Source organism: Enhydra lutris, unplaced genomic scaffold (assembly GCF_002288905.1).
Source record: "Enhydra lutris kenyoni isolate GAN:26980312 unplaced genomic scaffold, ASM228890v2 scaffoldscaffold19, whole genome shotgun sequence".
Classification (NCBI taxonomy): Eukaryota; Metazoa; Chordata; class Mammalia; order Carnivora; family Mustelidae; genus Enhydra; species Enhydra lutris.
In genome coordinates, this window is record NW_019154103.1 from 17,045,203 (window position 1) to 17,065,047 (window position 19,845).

The 19,845-nt window shown below is 33.9% G+C and overlaps 1 long non-coding RNA gene across 1 annotated transcript in view; it reads right to left on the reverse strand.

Annotated features, from left to right (window-relative positions):
* Positions 1-1,285: 1,285 nt before the first annotated feature.
* LOC111148225 overlaps positions 1,286-19,845 on the reverse strand; it is an 18,948-nt gene continuing 388 nt past the window's right edge. Inside the window, exons 2-3 of the long non-coding RNA XR_002640681.1 lie at positions 4,459-4,576; positions 1,286-1,333 (exon numbers count right to left, since the gene is read on the reverse strand). This is a non-coding gene — a long non-coding RNA (uncharacterized LOC111148225). The remainder of the gene's footprint in view (positions 1,334-4,458; positions 4,577-19,845) is intronic.

Genomic DNA, 19,845 nt, shown 5'->3' on the forward strand with positions numbered 1-19,845 from the left:
CAGATAAATAAAATGTGATATATACATAATATATGTGATATATACATTAAAATAGAATGTTATTCAGCCTTGAAAAGGAATGACATTTTATACATGCTACAACATACATGAACCTTAGAAACATTATATTGAGTGAAATAAGCCAGAGAGAAAGGGCAAAAATAGTATGATTCCACTTACATGAAATATCTAGCACAGACTGACTGATAAATACAGGAAGTATATTTGAAGTTAGTAGAGACTGAAGGAAGAGGGAGATTAATTATCACTTAATGGGTAGAGTTTTTTGGGGGGGTGATGAAAAGCTTAAAAATACGTAATAGTGATATTTGCATAACATTGTGCATGTAATTAATGTCACTGGTTTGTACACTTAAACTGGTTAAAAATTTCATAATATATACATATACATGTATACCACAATAAAATATTTAAAATAACTTCACACACAAACATGATTGTGTATCTATGAAATAATTTTAATGGATAGAGAAGACTCTTCAGGAGAGTGGACACAGGGAATTGCACCATCAAGTGGATTTTAATTTTATCTTTATAATTTTGAACTCATTTTTATAAAGAAAATTATGTAGCTTAAAATATAATTTTTAAAACAAAATTGTATATTGGATAATTTTGTGAACCACAATATAGGTCATTTATTATTCCTATACCATGAATTTAATGATAAAGAAAATGGAATTAAAAATAAAGTTTCTACAAAATTTTCTTTTCTGCTTTTATCGTACTTTTATACTTATTGATATATGGTCTTTATTACTTTAATTTATTCAGTGTTTACTGAGCATGTACTGAATGCCAAATCCTGTGCAGGAAATTTTCACATCTGGTATCTCATTAAGAAGGAAGTATGAGATATATATTGAGAATTTGATTTCTTACAAAATATCACTTGACTCTTCCATTCAGTCCCTAGTATTGGCTATATTTTCATTTTGTCTCTGGATTTCTATGAAGGTACATAGGTTTGAAAGCTTCCACATAGATTCATGTATGAGAACTAAGTCATTTGGCCAAAACCATTCACTGTGAGTTTTAGATAAATCTGACGTTTTCAAAATTTGTTTTAGATGGCAAGAGAAATTGAGAAATCTCATACTGATTTGTATTAATTTGTAACGTTCTCTGTGGAACTTAAGGCACACTGTTCAGAAGGTAATAAATGTCCCCCTTTAAATAGGTCTCGTATGTCCTCAAAAGATAGAGATTAAATTAGTCACCATCAATACTTACACATACAGAAGAGAGGCCAGGACAAATGATTACTAGTCTTCCACTCACATAGTAAGATGTATCATTAGAGTTGGAACACCTTTAAAAATAGAATTTAAATATTTTATTATTTATTTGAGAGAGAAAGTGCACAAGCAAGGGGAGGGGCAGAAGGAGAGGGACAAGTAGGCTTCCTGCTGAGCACAGACCTGGCACAGAGCTAGATCCCAGGACCCTGAGGTCATGACCAGAGCCAAAGGCAGACAGTCAACTGAATGAACCACCCAGGCATCCCTTAAAAACAGTTTAGAAAGAATTTAAGAGTTTTTTTTTTTTAAACAAAAATTTTTTTAAGAAAGAACTTATAGTTTCACCTTCCTTTTTATGGAGCAGGAAGCACAGATGCTGAGAGGGCAGGTTCAGATTAAACAGCTGCCTCCTGAGGGCAGAATGAGGACACCAAGGCTGAATGTTGGAACCATAATGATTTACCATTCTACATTTATGTGTATTACATCCCTGTGAACATGATACTCACAAATTAAGACACAGCAAAGCTAAATGGGGGAGGAGTATCATAAGAAACTGATGATTTTTTTTTAATAGAACCAAAGATTCATATACAATTCTTCTGAAACAAAGAATGTACAAAGAAACATTAATATGTTTAATCATTTAGACCATCTTTCCATATCATGCTTTGTTATTTCTGATGAAGATCATGTGTGCATCAGGTGTCTCCTTTGTTTTCTGTGGGCAATACAACTCCTGGATTTAGGTTACTCTGGTCTTCCTCATTAGTAGGCACGGAATTAAACTGAGTGTGCAGAGAAAAAAAAAAAAAGACTAACTAGGGTTTGGTATGAGTAATTCTAAGTCAAATAATGCTAAATTGTTTCTTTAGCTGTTATTCTAATAGTTACATGAAAGATGGAGAACCAGGTCTTGACACATTGTTCTGACTTCACAGTATCCCGCAGCAGGGATCTAGGGGATGGTTTTAAAGTGACGAATCTCCTTGTGACAGCTAAATGCCAAGGCTGTGGTTTTGAAAATATAAAACCATTATATATTTTTTCTTTATCCCCTTCCCCGCTATTTTATCTTCTGCTTCTCCTGCCCAATTTACAAGATTCTAAGCTTCCAAGACAGAGTGCAAAAAAAAAAAAAAAAAAAAAAATGGCCTCAACGAGCACAGATTTTCATTATTCATATTTCATAAGGCAAAAATTAGCTGGCACAATTGTGTGGTGAATATAGCAAGAGGTGAATAAACAAATATAATCAGATTTTTTAAATTTGTGTGACCATCTCTAATATTATTTTGCATAGATATTCTTTCAAGGTGGAGGCTAAAAGCGCCAACTGAGGAGAGAAGATTTTCAGTGTCAGTGAAGTTAAAACATGTCAGCAGCAGTTCCTTCTGCGAATATTGTCTCACATGAAAGAAAGGATGGATTGAATTCATATCTGAAACAAGACAAGATTTTCCATCTGACCTCATTATGTGTTTCTCTGGAGTGCATCCCTGGGTTTCTGCCGGAACTGCAATGTGTTGTGTGGAAACCAAATATAAAATAGCTCAGTACTGCCGTAACAGACGTATCTTAATAAGATGGGGTATTTATTGTTTTGCCACAGTCATCTCTTAACTCAAAAAGTCATAATGATGTGCTGGATCCCTTTGTTAAAGCAATCCCCTTAAGTGAAGGCATGTACTAATGAAAGGGTTTATGCTGCACGGCTGGAAGCAAAGATGAAGTAGCATTACTGTAGATCACAGGGATTTATATTGAGGATTTTTTATGGAAAGATTTTTAAAAACTCGACCGTTGTATCCTCATAAATAATTAAACATACAAATTATCACTGTTATAATACAGCCAGTTTTCCTTTTTGTGAGCACTGGTAATCAATTCAAGAATATACTGCTTTAAAGGGATTTATAGCATTTTTCGTTGTTCCTGATCATACTGGAAAATTATTCAGAGATCAGAAATAATAGAAAACTTTCCCCTAGATTAACCTCATGCTCCAAAGAGAGAAATTTCCTATATAGTACGCTATCATACAGAAAGCCATCTTGTTTTTTGTTTTATTTGTACAAAGGCTTCTTTGTATATATGTGTATATGTGTTTGCATTTTTCATACTAATGGATAAAGAAACATGTCATTGTTTATATTATTACTGTGTGTGTGTGTGTGTATATATATACTGTTTTTTTTTCAAGATATAATCGATGCAGGAAAAATATGACGACTCCCAAATCTACTATTATTAAAATATATTTCCATACCCTCTAAGTTGTCCCATAATTATCAGTATTATCTAAAAATTAATCAGCGGCAGTAAACTATTAAAAAGAAGTCATTACGTATATTTCTCTGTACATAGATGAAGATTTAAATATAAAATCCATAGAGTAAGCTGTACTCTTTTGGTGAAATTAATATCAATCTATCTATTTATACTGAATAATTTGACACAGTTTTAATTTTTAGTTGCCATGACAACTCATTGTTACATCAAAGTCCCTGAATTGTACGTTTCATAAAACAGTAAATACCAAGCTATACAACCTTTGAATAAGTTAATTTGGACAAGTTTTGAGGACTTGATGGAATCATTTGGTCAATATTCAGTATAGACTATAAAAATTTCTGGCACATAATGAAACTTTTAAATTTACTACCTGAGGAAAATTCCTCTTTTAGAAACAAAGGCCATGTGATGTGTGACATGTTTACTTTGTATAGAAATAACTACTGTATTAAAAAGTGGACCTTTCTGAAATACATATTGCAACCACGGCATTTTGCTTAATGTTGGGAATGCAGAGATTAGTCCACCATTCAGGACGTCACCTGTCAAATACTTAGTATGGAGCAGTTATGAGAAACTAAATTAAACATTTACATATGCAATAGCCCACCTTCTAGGAGTGTCGCCTAATCCCCTACCCTTGAGACACAGTGACTGGTTTCCAAATAATAAGAGAAAAAAATAGTAATTTTGCAGTGGAGAAACCTGATAAACATGACCTTAACTGAACAATGAGAGCTAACATTGTCAGGGATGTCCCACAGCTACCATTTCTCTCTGACAGGGGGTTAAGAAGGCATCTTCACCCTCCACGTATTATTCCAAAATTTCTAACCCCAGACTAATCTAAGAAAAACACTGGATAAACCTAGACTCGGTGACAATTCTGCAAGATACCTACCTCTGTTCTTCAAGACTCTCAAGGTCATGACAATTAAGAAAGACTGAAATGTTTTCACAGACCAGAGGAGGCTGGGTAGCCATGACAACTAAATGATATGTGGGTCTCTGGATTGGATCTAGAACAGAAAGAGAACATTCAGAAAGACTGGTAAATGTGAATAAAGTCTAGAGATCAATTAAAAAATGAAACAATTCACATATAACTTTAAAGTCTAACAAAGTGCTCTATTTAATTAGACAAGAGGAACTGTGGTTTCATCAATGGCGAGTCAATTATAAACTATTTAGTGGTCAAGAATGAGTCAACTCAGCATTTCATGTAGCCAGACCAGTGTCACACAGTGTCAGAGATTACAGCATGTGAATACATAATAAAAGATCTTAAAACATCATCAGCCAGTGGTTTGCAAAGTATTTTCTGCAGACACTAGAAACTTCTGAGAGAGTAGTACAGATTAGTGAGAAGGCATCACATTAGCCACAGCCCCATCTCCAATTCAACTATACTAACGTAGAGTTACATAATTGTTATCCGTGGTTTACAACAAAACAGAAGAAAATCAGTATGTGAATCAGATATCCAGGTAAGTGTTTATTCAGCTGTAATGGGTATGTGAATCATTGGGCATCTTATTAAAAGCAGACTCTAATTTAATAGATCTAGGATGAGGCCCAAGATTCTGCATTTCTTTTTTTTTTTTTTTTAAAGATTTTATTTATTTATCTGACAGACAGAGATCACAAGTAGACAGAGAGAGAGGAGGAAGCAGGCTCCCCGCCGAGCAGAGAGCCCGACGTGGGGCTTGATCCCAGGACCCTGGGATCATGACCTGAGCCGAAAGCAGAGGCTTTAACCCACTGAGCCACCCAGGTGCCCCAAGATTCTGCATTTCTAACAAGTAATACACATCTCACTGATTGTCAGAGAACAATACCTTAAGTGGGGAGCAGAATCTAAGAGCAAATATTTCAACTGTTTTCTTACCCATAAATTTCACAGAGGGAAGTGTGCTATTACTTTTTAAAGAGTTTTGTGAACTTGACTAAAATAAAACAATCCTTCGCAATTAGCTAGCTTTGAGTTAGATAAATTACGAAAGTTGAGTTTTCTGAGCTATAGTCCTGCTCAATCCTAATCCTTCGATACCCCTAATCTTACTCTTGTTTATTGTAACAACTCCCAGACCCTTGACCTTATCCAACCAACTTCCCTAGACCATGTTCTCATTCATTTCATTGTATAACCAGTCATTTTAACAATGAATTGGCCAATTACATTTTATTTTATCCCATTCCAAGCCCAGTCTCAGGCAGTATGAACTACATCTTTATTTAAAAAAGAAAATAAAGTGAATATTTGGGAATTTTACAAACTCATGCTTTTATATTTCTTGTGGGCATTGGCCTCACATTTAAAAATGTTGACTTTATGGTGACTCATTGCATTCTCGAAAGGTTGGTTCCAAGCTTTCTGTACCCTCAAAGTCCAAATTTTATTTCAAAACATTTAACACTCAATTTTATTTTCTGCTTCTCAGTAATGAGATTCCTAAGCTCCAAACATCTTTCTCTCAATCCATATACTCCCTCAAACTACTGAACATTTCCTTCAGAACTATGTAGATATCCGATCCATTTTGAGTGAGTATCACGATCTGTCCTGACTGGAATTATTCTCCACAGAGGTCACCAACCACCATGTGCCAATTCCAATGACATTCTCTTTGCTCAATTCAGCATCCAATACTATGGGGGAGAGGCTTTTAGGAATACTTGTGGGTTTCTTCAATTTTAGATTGCTTAGAGAGAACCCAGTCCTATTTGCTTTTTTCCCCACTTTTACTGGAAAAGACAGTGGTTTGCAAAAATTTGGACCTCTAAAATCCAATTACCTGGTTTTGATTCTTTACCATTTTCTGGCTTTATGAGTTTGAGCAGGTTGCTTCATTGTATGTGTTTTAATATTTTTATCTATAGAATCATAATATTGGCTTCTAGCTCTAATGGCCACCTTATGGATTAAACAAGTTAATATACACAAAGTGACTAGAATTATGTCCAACAGTGAGTGCTAGACAAATGTCAGTCCTATTCTCTCTCTGCAGCCATTCTTTTGGATAGTTTATCTACCCTCATTTCATCAAGCATTTCCATATAGCATCCCACCTCTATGTGTATTTCTAACATGTGACATGTGAAGCTGGACAATTCTATATTGTAAGGAGCTGTCCTGCACACAGCAGCAAGGTTAGCAGTATCACTAGCTTTTACCCACTAGAAGTCAGTAGCAACCCTGGTTTTAACACAAAAAATTGTCTCCAAACATTGCCAAATATCCTCTGGGGATCAAAAATCACCCCTAGGTGAGAACTACTGTTACAATCTCTTTCTAAGGATATCTTTCTATGGATACCTCTGTTGCCTCAACATATATCCAAAGGTGAATTTACCATGTTCTTTCTAGACCAGTTTTATGTACTGTTCTACTTACTTTTCTAAGTAACCAAGATGGAAAACACATAAATCTTTACTTTTCTCTCTTGCTTTCTACAGTTAATCTAGTAAATTGTGTTAAATATGCAATTCCAGTATTTTTTTTTTACCATTTAGCTCTGTGTAATCCCACTCACACCAGAATTGGTCCCTCATTCTTTCAGCAGAGTTATGGTAATACCCACCCAGTGGTAGACATACTCTAGTGACAACGAGACAAAGATCCAATTGCGGACCTTATGTTCTTGTGGAGGAAATAGGCAAGGAACGAGTAAGCAGATAAATGATATGTAAGGCAAATAAGGAAGGGTAAGGGGATAGAAGATGAATGAAAGATGGTGTTTTCATAAAGGGTATTAGTAGGGACATCTTGGGAAAGGTGGTATTACAGCTACTCCTATGAAGGGCCTAATGATCCAAAAATTGGGGGATGCAGCCACATAAATAAAAGCAGCAAGTTCAGGGTGTTGACAATTATTCAATGTGTGGGGTGTTTGAACAGGTTAGATTTAAAAAGAAAGACAGAAACAAGATTCTAAAATATACCAACAAAAATTCTTACATGTTGGAAAAAATGCAGAGGATGAGATGAATCTAAATCTAAGCTGACGAAATTTTACTAAGTCATTTGATTTCTCTGATTTTCATATTTTTAACTATTTTGAGGTTTTAGCTGACTGTAAAACTTAATTATGCATTGTGTTGGGGATTGTGTATAACATGTGAATATATTTAACCAAATATATTCATGTATTTTATAAAAATTCTCCATTTTAGAAGTCATACTCAACTTCTAGTTTAGAAGAAAGCCAACATTCATGTTAAGTTCATTAAATTTAGACAATTCTGTAAATAAGAATACATGCTAACCTTAGCATTTACATGCTAACCTTAGCATCTCAATAGCATTTAAAAGTCATAATATTTTCATAAGAGTATTAAAATTGTCCATGGAAAACATGTGTTTTAGTCTAATATTATTAAAAGTAGCTTTAAAACTTTAAACTCTGAGACCAGAGAAGTGATTTCAACATAGCAATTGCACATGGCACTGATGTTCTGTAAGTCTTTAACATGTAACGTACTTTTTAAAATTAGCATAGTCCAAAACATTAGCTTTGAATGTTAACAGTGACCAAAACAACAGCTAAAATTAAGGGAATGTCTATGTTTTGCCTTCAAAACTTATTGTGCCCCTTCAAACTCTCCTTGTCCCTGCGTTAAGAGTTTATTACCTAAACCATTAAATACAATACGACTGAATTAATTCATTAAATACAGTCTAAAAACCTGCCTGGGATAAGTTTTGTTCAACCTTTTTGTTTCTTTGTATTTATTCTTTCGTTATTCTTTCATTATCTTTGCATTTTAGACTTCAGACATAATCGAAGAGTTGCGTGTGTTCAATTTCTACAGACAGGGGTGAGTTAAGGATAGAGTGGCAGACCTAATTTAGAAATCTCCTCCTTTTGTATACTTAAGTTAAATCCTTAACTCAATCGTAACATCGAGTTTTTTATTTACAGACGCCCTCATTAGCCGCCTCGCTGTGGAGACAGATACCTTCTTTGCTTCTATTAGTCCCTACCAGATTAAATTACCTGCATCAAGGCACTCTTCCATCTCCACTGGAGCTCAGGTTATGTAGCAAAACAACAGTGGTAGGGAGTGAATGGTTATCAAGAGAAAGTTTACTTTCAGTGTTAAGAATTAATTTAGCTGAACTGGTGCAGTGAAAGTGGTAAACACAATCCCCTCACTGTTGTTTGTCAGGGTGTGTTATATCACCCTGGATTGCTTTGTCAATAATCTGCCTGGCCTAAGCTAAAAATCTAAGATTGCTCGGATGACTGACAGGCTGGAGATAGCTGATAATTCTAAGGAATTGGAGGTGTAAAATCTTCAAGGACCATGTCTAGAGTATAAATGCCAGGGTATCTCCACATCACTCTGTACTTACAAAGGCAACAGCATTGTTAATGGCAGCCTGTCTGTCCATCAAGTTTGCTACCGGCGGATTTATCCCTTTTTCACTCCTTATCTTCCTTTGCTGTGTTTATTTCGAAACCAGCTGCAGAATAAATTGTCTCTTGTCTTCACCTCCTACACTGAGTACAATGATATGTTCTGTAAAGCTTAAAATCATGGTGTTTTTCAAGCACTCCTTTTTCAGAACACTGACTTCTAATTTTGTTTGTTTATGAATATGTATTTTTTCCTCCTATGGAGGTTTTTTAGTAGAACATTAAAAAGGACTTTTATTTACTTGGTGAGTGCTCAGTCTCCAGATAAAGGTGTGTGTATGTTATCTCATAGAGAAGAAATAAATAGAATTAAGATAACCGTTTTTGCTACTGCCTTGAATAATTCATTAGATCCATTCTGTTTTAATCAAATCATTAAAATTAGTAAACAGCTTAATAATTTGGAAATATACACAAATAAAAATTTGTATATAAATAGAAATATATTTTTAATGAACAGTTTTCTAAAATTTAATAAAGTATAAAGTATCCATCCTTTATGCACATCTACCCATTTGCACTAACTTATTACTGAGAGGGGAAAAATAGGAATGTATGTCGCTGGGCAGATTTACAGATCAAAATTAGAGTTTGTATAAAATACCCATGTTCTACTTTAACCCAAACACTTCTGTTCTGCTGGTAGGCGTGAATAAGCCAATCATTTTGGACATTTTTGATTGAGTTTGCTAAAGATGATTATGCATGTACTTTATGAACAATCCCTCTCCCAAAGATGCACCATTATACATTTCCAAAAGGACATGTAAACGCACATGAGCAATCAATCATAAAAGTCAAAATATGTACACAAAATATATACACAAAATATGTATGGTGAGTGTAGGCAAATTTTTAATATAGATAAAATAAAAACCACCTACGTGTTGGTTACCACTAGAATGGATAGACTGGGCTATATATATTTCTTAATCCAGTGAAATATTATATAGCGACAGAAGCCAAGAAACTACAGCTATACGTAACACATAGCCAAATCTCACAAAAAGTGCTGAGCCGAAGAAACCAGATGTATACTCCAAGAATCTGTTCACCTGAAGTTCAAACCTAGTCATAACTAGTAATCTAGAAGGGACATTTGGGACATGGGTTGGGCATGAGGCAATCCCAGGAATTCTGGTAACATCCTGTTTCTTTATATAGATGCTGATTACATGTTACGTTTGCTTATACGGTGGGTTAAAATTCATCAAGACTAATGCTTATTATTTGTGAACTTCTCCATATCTATATTAATAGTTCAAAAAAGGTCAACATTTCAAGAGTGTCCCCATTTTTAAACAGTGTTTGCAACTATATACTAAATTATAATTATTAGGCATCTCCTAGGTTCTCTCTAAACAGTGTTTTTCGGTTATTTCCAGAGGGAGATACAAGTAAGAAAAAGGGAAGGGAGACTTTAGATAAAGGTAATAATCTGTGAAAAGTATACATGTACCAAATTGGTAAAAGTAATAAAGGGTTCTCTATTAAGCCATTGATAATTATCCCCCGACACACACACACTCTCATTTGTGGATATTTAAGTGAAAACTGTGGCCTCCTAAATTGCTAAGCAATGAAGGCAACATTTATCAATCATTATTTTGCAACATAAAATAATCTTGAATTTTCTAATTATTGTACAAGCAGTCATTTTTATTTGATACTATATGCAGTATCAGAAATAGCATTCATTCATTATTCATTCACTCCCAGTATCTTTTGGAGAAAGATTGTGCTAGGGCCCAGAATATGAAAAATAAACTCCTTGCCTTTTCATGGAACACAATGATTTTTTTCTTTTCTTCTTCTTCTTCTTTTTTTAATAAACCTGTCAGCTATACCTATCGATAATTTACATGCTGTGCCATCATGATCCATTGATTGACTGAAGATCACCAATGGTTTATTATTAAAGTATGATCCTTTAGAGGTACATTATGCAGCTCAGACTGCTATAACAAAATTCCATAAACTAGATAGTTTAAACAATAGATATGTACTGAACACTTCTAGAGGTGGAAAGTCCAAGATCAAGGTGCTTATTTGGTTTTTGGTGACTGCCCTGTTCTGGGCTTAAAGATGACCAAATTTTCATTACAGCCTCACACAGCTGAGAAAAAGCTATCTAGTTTTCTGGTCTTTTAAGAGCACTAATTCTACCATTAATTACCACTAATTCTACCCACCCCCATGACCTCAACTAAATCCAATAACCCCAAAGGCCCCATCTTGAAATACTAACACGTTGCGGTTTAGGCTTCAACATATGAATTGTTGGGGAGGGATAAAGACATTCAGTCCATAATAAGAAGTAATTATTTGGTGATGACATATTTTAAAAGAACTGTCTTTCCCTGTCTGAGGCTCCTACCTTTAAGTCATTGCCCTCCCCTCTTGCTTTTCTTTCCATCCTCAACAATGACATTAAAAAATAGTAAAGAATATATTTGCTAATTTTAATTCATTTTATACCTTTGACAGTAATTAAGCAGGCAAATTCATTACTATCATTACCAGAAGACTTTTCTCATTACCCTTGCTTTGATATAAAGTAAATGAACAATTAGAACAGAAATCTATTATCAAAATTGTCTTGTAAGTAAAAATGATTTTATTCTTCATAATGATGTCATCTCGAATTATCAAATTAACTGGAAGATATAGTTTCTGGATTCTAAAACTTGCTTCGATTTTTAGCTAATATTTCATTATAAAAAACAAGATATCATTATGAATCTGTTATTTTCAAAGTTTTAGTTACTATTTTTAACATAAAAATGTTTTGGGAATATTTACCCTTTCCATTTTATCTTGAACAAACTTTTTTTTCTGGTAGAGCTATATTTATAACAACGCCAAGTTAGATTTGTCTATGACTCATTTCAGTAGTGTTAACAATTCTACCTCACCATTAAACCAGCCATAACCACTTAATATATTTAATGTCTTAAATAATGTTTGACTATATCACATTAATGCCAAACTAAAAAAAAGTTAGGATGTTTGGATTACATAGCTTTAAACATCCAAATGTTTGAAGATGAAAATTATAAAGTACATCTAAATATCTGTTGCAGTATAATCAGAGGAGAGTTGAAGCAAGCCTTTTATTAACAATTTTTTTTAATCTGAATAGTTTCAGAATTCATGTTATATCTGTCTACTGACTGAACACTGAAGACAATGAATTTTCTTTTTCTCTCTTGGGATTTGAGCAATTTGTAGAGTATCTTGGGAAGGTGCCATAACCATGAATATGACAAAAGTAATAATTTCAAAGCAATGGCTCAGGAAGACACAATCAGTTGGATGTAGGTGGAATTCTTAAAAAAAATCCGGATTGTTATCTCCAGTATCCCTATGAATGTCAGCAGGTAATAATGGTTGGTAAGACTTAATAAAGGATATAAAAGGGCATTCTAATTGAAAGAACACAATATACATATATAAGGAGATGACAGATGTGTCCAAAGAACTTTGATTAGGCCAACTGGGCAAATAAAAAGAGATAATTTAAGAGAGTAAAAAAAGAAGTATAAGTTGAGGAGAGAGAAAGTTTCAGAATAAATTCAGCCAGAGAAAAACTGTTGAAAATATCTCAGTATAAATGTGACCTAAAAAATGGTATTTTCAGGTGTTCATCTAAAGACATTCAACAAAGGCAATGAACTATCAAGGGAAGACATGAGCCGAAGGAGGACTTTTAAGTAGCTATTGCTATACCACTGACTAAAAGTGACTTATAAGGGCCTGAGCAACGTCCATGTTAGCTGAATAAAAGACTAGAGAACATTTAAGAGCAGTTGATTGAATTTAAGACTAAAGTTTGTTGGCTTGTATGTGTCAAGAATAAGTTCTTTTAAGGAGTATTTATTCTAAGAACTAGGCAAAGTAATATGAACCACTGTGGATACCACAGAAAATATTTTACAATATATGAGAAATACTAAACTTTTTGTTCTGTTATGTAGAAAATGTGCCACCATACTACCTTTATGGTTTATAATTCATGAAATATTTCAAGGATGTATAATTATTTCATAATATTATAAATAAATCCCCACTTGAATACTCTATGATGAATACCAATAAACCAATATATTCAAATCTGCCCTGTAACAAATCACATTGTAGTGACCTTGAGCAAGCATGCCTCTTTAGGTTTCATTTCTTCATCTATAAATTGATAACAATAATCATATTTACCTCTGGGGTTTTATCAGTTATTCCTCAGCAGCTTTGAGAATCAACTGGCATTTTTAGCACGATACTTGGAACTCTGCTTTGCCAGATTGCTATATTATACTTAAAAGCAGTTAATAATTTTTCCAATTGTTTTACTATAAACCATGGTCCATCAATCTTTCCAACTTCCAATAGCAGTTTACCCACTAGGTTTTCAACCTCCAGTAACAATGACCCTGTTCCTTTGCAGTCTTTACTCTTCCTCATTCCAAAGCAAATGTTACATAACAGGTTTTTGTAAGGGACCACTCATTTCCTCAGAACTTGAAGCAAACAGTTTATTGTTTTTCACAATTCTTAGATTAATTCCCACTGGTAGTGCTTGTGCTTACTCATGACACTGCTTTCAGATGTTGAGCTGGATCCAGACTGGACTCAAGTAGGACTGCCGGTCTTTATTCTCCTTAAGGGCTTTTCTTTAAGGAGATTAGACCAGGTTTCTTTGCTTTGTGATAATACCAGAAGTCTAAGAGGACAAGTTACAATGTCCAAGAGCTTTTCAGGTCTCTATTTCTATCCCCTGTGCTAATGTCCACACTGTTCAAGTAAGTCACACTACCAAAAGCTAGAGTCCATATTGGAAGGGACTACAAAAGAGAATGCTATATGTTTCATTGGGCAGGGGGCATTACTGTAACAAAACATCACAATGGCCTGTTGTGTGGATTAAGTAAAATAATGCATAGAAATGTATTGGTATATGCCCAATAAATAATAGGTATTAAATAAATGTTAACTACTCTAAAAACTAATAGTTTCCATGATTACATGTTTTTTCTATTGTCATTCTCACCAAGGAGCTATTTTACTTACTCTTTATGAACTTGTTTTAACAGTGTTCCTGTGGACTGCCTCTGTTCTTAAGCCAAAACCCATCTTGACTCAAGATTTGGTACTTGGATGCAGCTTCTAAAGTAATTCCAGGTTTGAAACGTATCAATAAAAAATTAGATATTTTACTGAGGATTCCTTACAGTAATAGATAATATTGTAAATATTCTTATATTGTAACTATACACCACATCAAAGAAACTTAATTAAATTTCCCTTAGAATTTCCTATTCTCCCCAAATTCTTCTGTCTTATCATCTGCTTTATCTCCTTTCTAACAAGCCTCCAAATCCCTTCCCTTTGCCTACAGAATTCAGCTCCCATCCTTACCAATTATCCATTACTCAGGTAGACAAAACTTAGAGTGGTAACCTTAATTAAAATCATATCTTTCTCTTTTTCAATATGCTTCCAGTCACTCCTCTCTAATCTTTCAAGCAGAATAGGAAAAATCTCAGAGTTTCAAGTCAAATATTATTTAAAATAAAGAAAAACCAATTTAAACAAAAAATATTAGGGATTAGACTACACAATGCATGGCTGGTGCTAAGGATATAGAGACAAAAAAAAAAAAAAATAGTTCCCCCAAATTATTAGGTCTCATGTCTGACTCTTTGAGCTGACCATAAACAAAAACACTAAGATAAATGAACCAACACTTACACATTCAAAGAGCTTCAGGAGCACAGAGCAAGAAGGAAGCATCTGGAAATGTCAGCAACATGAGTTCTTACTCCAAATAGACCCAGAATCATTGTGTTGATAGTGTCACACATAGTGCTTTTTTGAAACTCTCTAGTTATTATGAGTGTTTTCTTCTGTGCTTCTCTTTTTCACTCTCTGTCTGAACTTGAACTAAATGCCCCTGATGTATACTAACTGTAGACCCTCCTTTGATCCCTGACACAGAATCAAGCTTACAGTTTCCACGTTCACACATGCTATTCCCCTTTCCTTCAAATACACCATTTATCCTGACAGTAAGTAAACTTACCTGGGGAAGTATTCCTTGTGGAACTGTAGTTTGTCTTTCAGAATATCTGAAAGATGGAATTTTAAGTTCTCCTATGATACTAAATGTAGGTCTTTTCCTTCTATGAAAAAGCTTAGAATGTACCTTTTTATTTCAGGTGGAAAACACATTGGGGTGATGATAGTAAGCAGCATTTAAGTTTATATACAGAAAATGCCTTGAAAACACTTATCTTTTTATATCAAGTATGATATAAAAGATAACATTGCTCAAGAAATGTTACAAAAATGGCCTCTATGTGCTTCTAAGTGAGAAAGACATTGACTGTTGAAATAAATCCTCAGTCAATCAAATCTTTATTTTTTTTTCTTTTTAAAGAAAAATAAAAGAATACAATTGAGAATCTCTACCAGCTAAGCAATTTTTTTTTTGTTTTTGTTTTTTGTTTTAGATGAGGGTTTTTTTTTTTATTTTTCTTCTGTAAAATACTGTGTGACTTCTAGACAAAGTAATCACCATCAGTTTGAGGAAGAAGAAAAATTTTTTTTTTTTGAGGAAGAAGAAATTTTTATAAGATATATCTAATGGAGTTCCAGTTATTAGATGGATTTAAAGTGACACAAAAAGCTATTAACAAAACTGTTCTTTGTTAGAAGACATTCAATAACTAGATTGTCTATAACAAGATTATCTTGTGAGATAAACCCCATATTTGGACTATGATAAAGTAGCATGGTGATAAACTATAGAGGCAAGAGTGTGAACAAATTGATAGGGAAGGTCAAAATAGTATGTTCCTCAATACTCATAACTTTCCATTTCTGTGTGCTTTCTATGTTACTTAAAATCACTCAGCTTATTTGTATACTCACCCTTATTAAGCCATTTACTTCAGACTTTACTGGACTTTAGACTATTTACTTATAAACTGAAAACAATTCTTCCTTCCTTTCTTAGTTTCTCACTAAAGATTAAGTGACATATACTTCTTATTATATGTTGTGAAGCTGGGGAGCTCGACTCAATTTTTCACATATTTTAACTGCAACTTCATTTAAGAAAAGAATCAGCAATCAGTAAAGGGGGAAACGAGGGCAAATATTCTAATTTCTATGAAAATTTTAATATGAAGTTAAGGGATTGATCTATTAACTGTCAGAAATGATGGTAACTTTACATCATACACAAAGATAAACTAAAAGTGGATTCGAGACTTGAACATAAGACCTGAAACCACACAACCCCTAAAAGCAAACAAAGGTGGTAAGCTCCTTGATCATGGTCTTGGTGATGATTTTTTAGACTTGACACTGAAAGCTAAGGCAGTAAGAGCAAAAATTTTAAAGTGGGACTTTCTCAAACTCAAAAACATCTTCTGCACAATAAAGGAAACCATAAGGAAATTAAAAAGAAACCTATCAAATAGAAGAAAATACTTACAAATTCTCTGATAGGGGTTAATACCCAAAATATATGAAAGCACTCCTACAACTCACAGCAAAAACTAATGATCTGATTAAAAGATGAGCAAATGGGGGCACCTGGGTGGCTCAGTGGGTTAAGCCTCTGCCTTCAGCTCAGGTCATGATCTCAGGGTCCTGGGATCGAGCTCCACATTGGGCTCTCTGCTCAGCAGAGAGCCTGCTTCCTCCTCTCTCTCTCTCTGCCTGCCTCTCTGCCTACTTGTGATCTCTGTCTGTCAAATAAATAAATAAAATCTTAAAAAAAAAAAAAGATGAGCAGATGATCTGAATAGACAGTTTTTCAAAGAAGACATACAGATGATCAATAGGTACATGAAAAAGTGCTCAACATCACTAATCATCAAAGAAATGCAAATCAGACACACTATGAGATATCACCTCACACTTGTTAGATTTGCTATAAGAAAAACAGATATTAGAGAGGATGTGGACAAAAGTAAACACTTGCAGTATTGATGGGAAATAGGTATAGCCACTGGGGAAAACAGTACAGAGGATCCTCAAAAAATTAAAAATGGAATTATTCAATAATCCAGCAATTTCACCTTTGGGTATTTATCCAAACAGAATAAAAATTAAGTCAAAAAGATACACACTCCCCTACTCATTGTAACATTTATTTACAATAGCCAAGACATGAAAACAGCCTGAGTGTCCAATGATAGACGGATGAATAAAAGAAAGTGGCACATACGTATACACATGCGCACACACACACACACACACAGACACATATACACAGTGGAATATTATTCAACCATTAAAATGCGAGGCAATTATGCCAACTGTGGTACCATGAATAGACCTTGAGGACACAAGTGGAAGAAGGTAGAAAGAGAAAAACAAAACTGTATTGTTTCACTTACACATGCAATCTAAAGAACAATAACAATATCACAGCAACTTATAGATGCAAAGAACAGTTCAGTGGTTGCCAGGGGCAGGTGGTAGGGGGTGGAGCACAGGCAAAATGGGTAAAGCCATTCAACAGGTACAAACTTCAGATTATAAGTTCTAGGGAAATAATGTACAGCATGGTAACTATAGTTAATAAAAATGTATTATAAACGGGGTGCCTGGGTGGCTCAGATGGTTAGGCATCTGCCTTTGGCTTACGTCTTGATCTCCAGGTCCTGGATCAAGCCCCACATCAGGCTCCCGACTGGCTCGTGGGAAGCTGTTTCTCCCTCTCCCCTTGTTTGTATGTTCTCTCTGTCTCTCTCTCTCTCTCTCAAATGAGTAAATAAAATATTTAAAAAAAAATAACATTATATATTTGAAATTTGCTAAGAGAGATCTTAAAAGTTCTCTTCACTAGAAAAAAAATTCCAACTGTATGGTAATAGATATCAATTAGATTTATTGTGGTGATCACTTTGTAATATGTACATGTATCCCATCACTATGTTGCACACCTGACACTAATATATATCAATTACATAACAACTGAAAAAAAAAGAATTGAAGAACTCAGTTAAAAGGTGTATACTACTAGATGTAAAGACTATGAGGCTACAGTATTCAAAACAATGTGATAGAGACGCACAACAGGCAGACAGCAGTGCAGCAGAACTAAGTGTCTAGATTTAGATCCACATATACATAATCATCTAACTCAAAGCAAAATCACTACTACCATGAAACAGTCTTCAAGGTAAATGATGCTTAATCAAAACTTCCATTTAGGAAAAAAGGAAGTACATGTTAAATTCTACCTCACAGAATACCCAACAATCAAGACAGATGGACCACAAATTTAATGAATTTAAGGAAATTTAATGAAATGTCCAACAATAAAACTTCTAAAAAATAACACACAAAAATATCTTTGTGACCTTGGAGTAGGCAGAGACTTCTCTTAAATAGGACACTTAACCATGAAAAGCACTAACCCTAAAGGAGAAGTTTGGTAAGTTGAACTGCCTTGAAATTAAGAGATCATTTTCATTAAAAAACAAATACACAAACAAAACAGCAAATGCAAATACCAGATATAGAGTGGAGAAAGTTTTTTGTACTACATAAACCTGAGCTAGTACTTGTATCCCATACATAAAGAACATCTCCAGTAAGAAAGGACAGATAATGATAAAAATAAATATAAGACATGAAAAATAGAAGAGATTCAGGTTTCCAGGATGCATATTAAAAGGTGACCAACTGAATTAGTTGTCCAAGAAGTGAAAATTAATACCCGTGATCTACCACTACACACCCATGAGAATGGCTAAAGGACTTAACAATACCAAGAATGGAGAACAAGTGGAATACTCCTAAAATACTGGTGAAAGTGTAAACTGGTACAAACACTTCCAGAAAACTTACTTACAGTACCCACTAAATCATTACCTCCGATCCATTATTTAAAAAATTGTCGTATCATATATGAAGTATATCTAACAGTTTTGAAAAACAATACCATTATATCAATGTAAACATTTTATGGATGTTGGTTAGTTTTTAGAATTTAGTGATCATAAATTTCAAAAACATTAGAAAAGAGAGGAAAATATAACAATTAAGAATAACCTACTAGTATCTACTAATATCTTAAAATAGTTCTTTCCAGTATTTTTTTCTAATTGGAGAAATATTACATTATAATGTTTACTTTAAAAATGATGACCATGCAGTAACTTTAACATGTAGTGATATATCTTTCATCACGTCTCTACTTTCTAAGAGTATTTTATGTGATAATTATTTTATTTTGGATATGTATGAAACTTACCCATTTTAAAATGTAAATAAAAAAATATGAGTAGAATTACTGCAACATAGACTACAAACATTTTAAAGGTATGCAGCATTTTACAAAATTATACTTTGTTAAATTTATAACCAATATTTATGCCACTCAGCAATGTATATGATAGCATGTTCTCAACACTCTAACCATAAAAAACAACCAATTGCTAGCTATATATTTTTATTTACATTGTTTCTTCTTAGAAATGGACTCTGTTTTTGTGACCCTTTATAGCTTACTTCTATGTTTTGAGAATGATCAATGTTCAATTTACTCACTGGTGGTCACTATTGTTATGTAAATGACTGGTGAGAGTCCTTTACAAACTATGGATATTCATCTTTCTTGTGATATTTCATGTAGGTTTTATTTCTCAATTTGTGGTTCTTTTTACATTTTTTTAATGTAACATAGTTGTGATGGCTTATTACTGTCTCACCTTAGTTAGGCTGGAAATGTTTTCTTTTTTTTTTAAAGATTTTATTTATTTATTTGACAGACAGAGATCACAAGTAGGCAGAGAGGCAGGCAGAGAGAGAGAGAGAGAGAGAGAGAGGAGGAAGCAGGCTCCCTGCTGAGC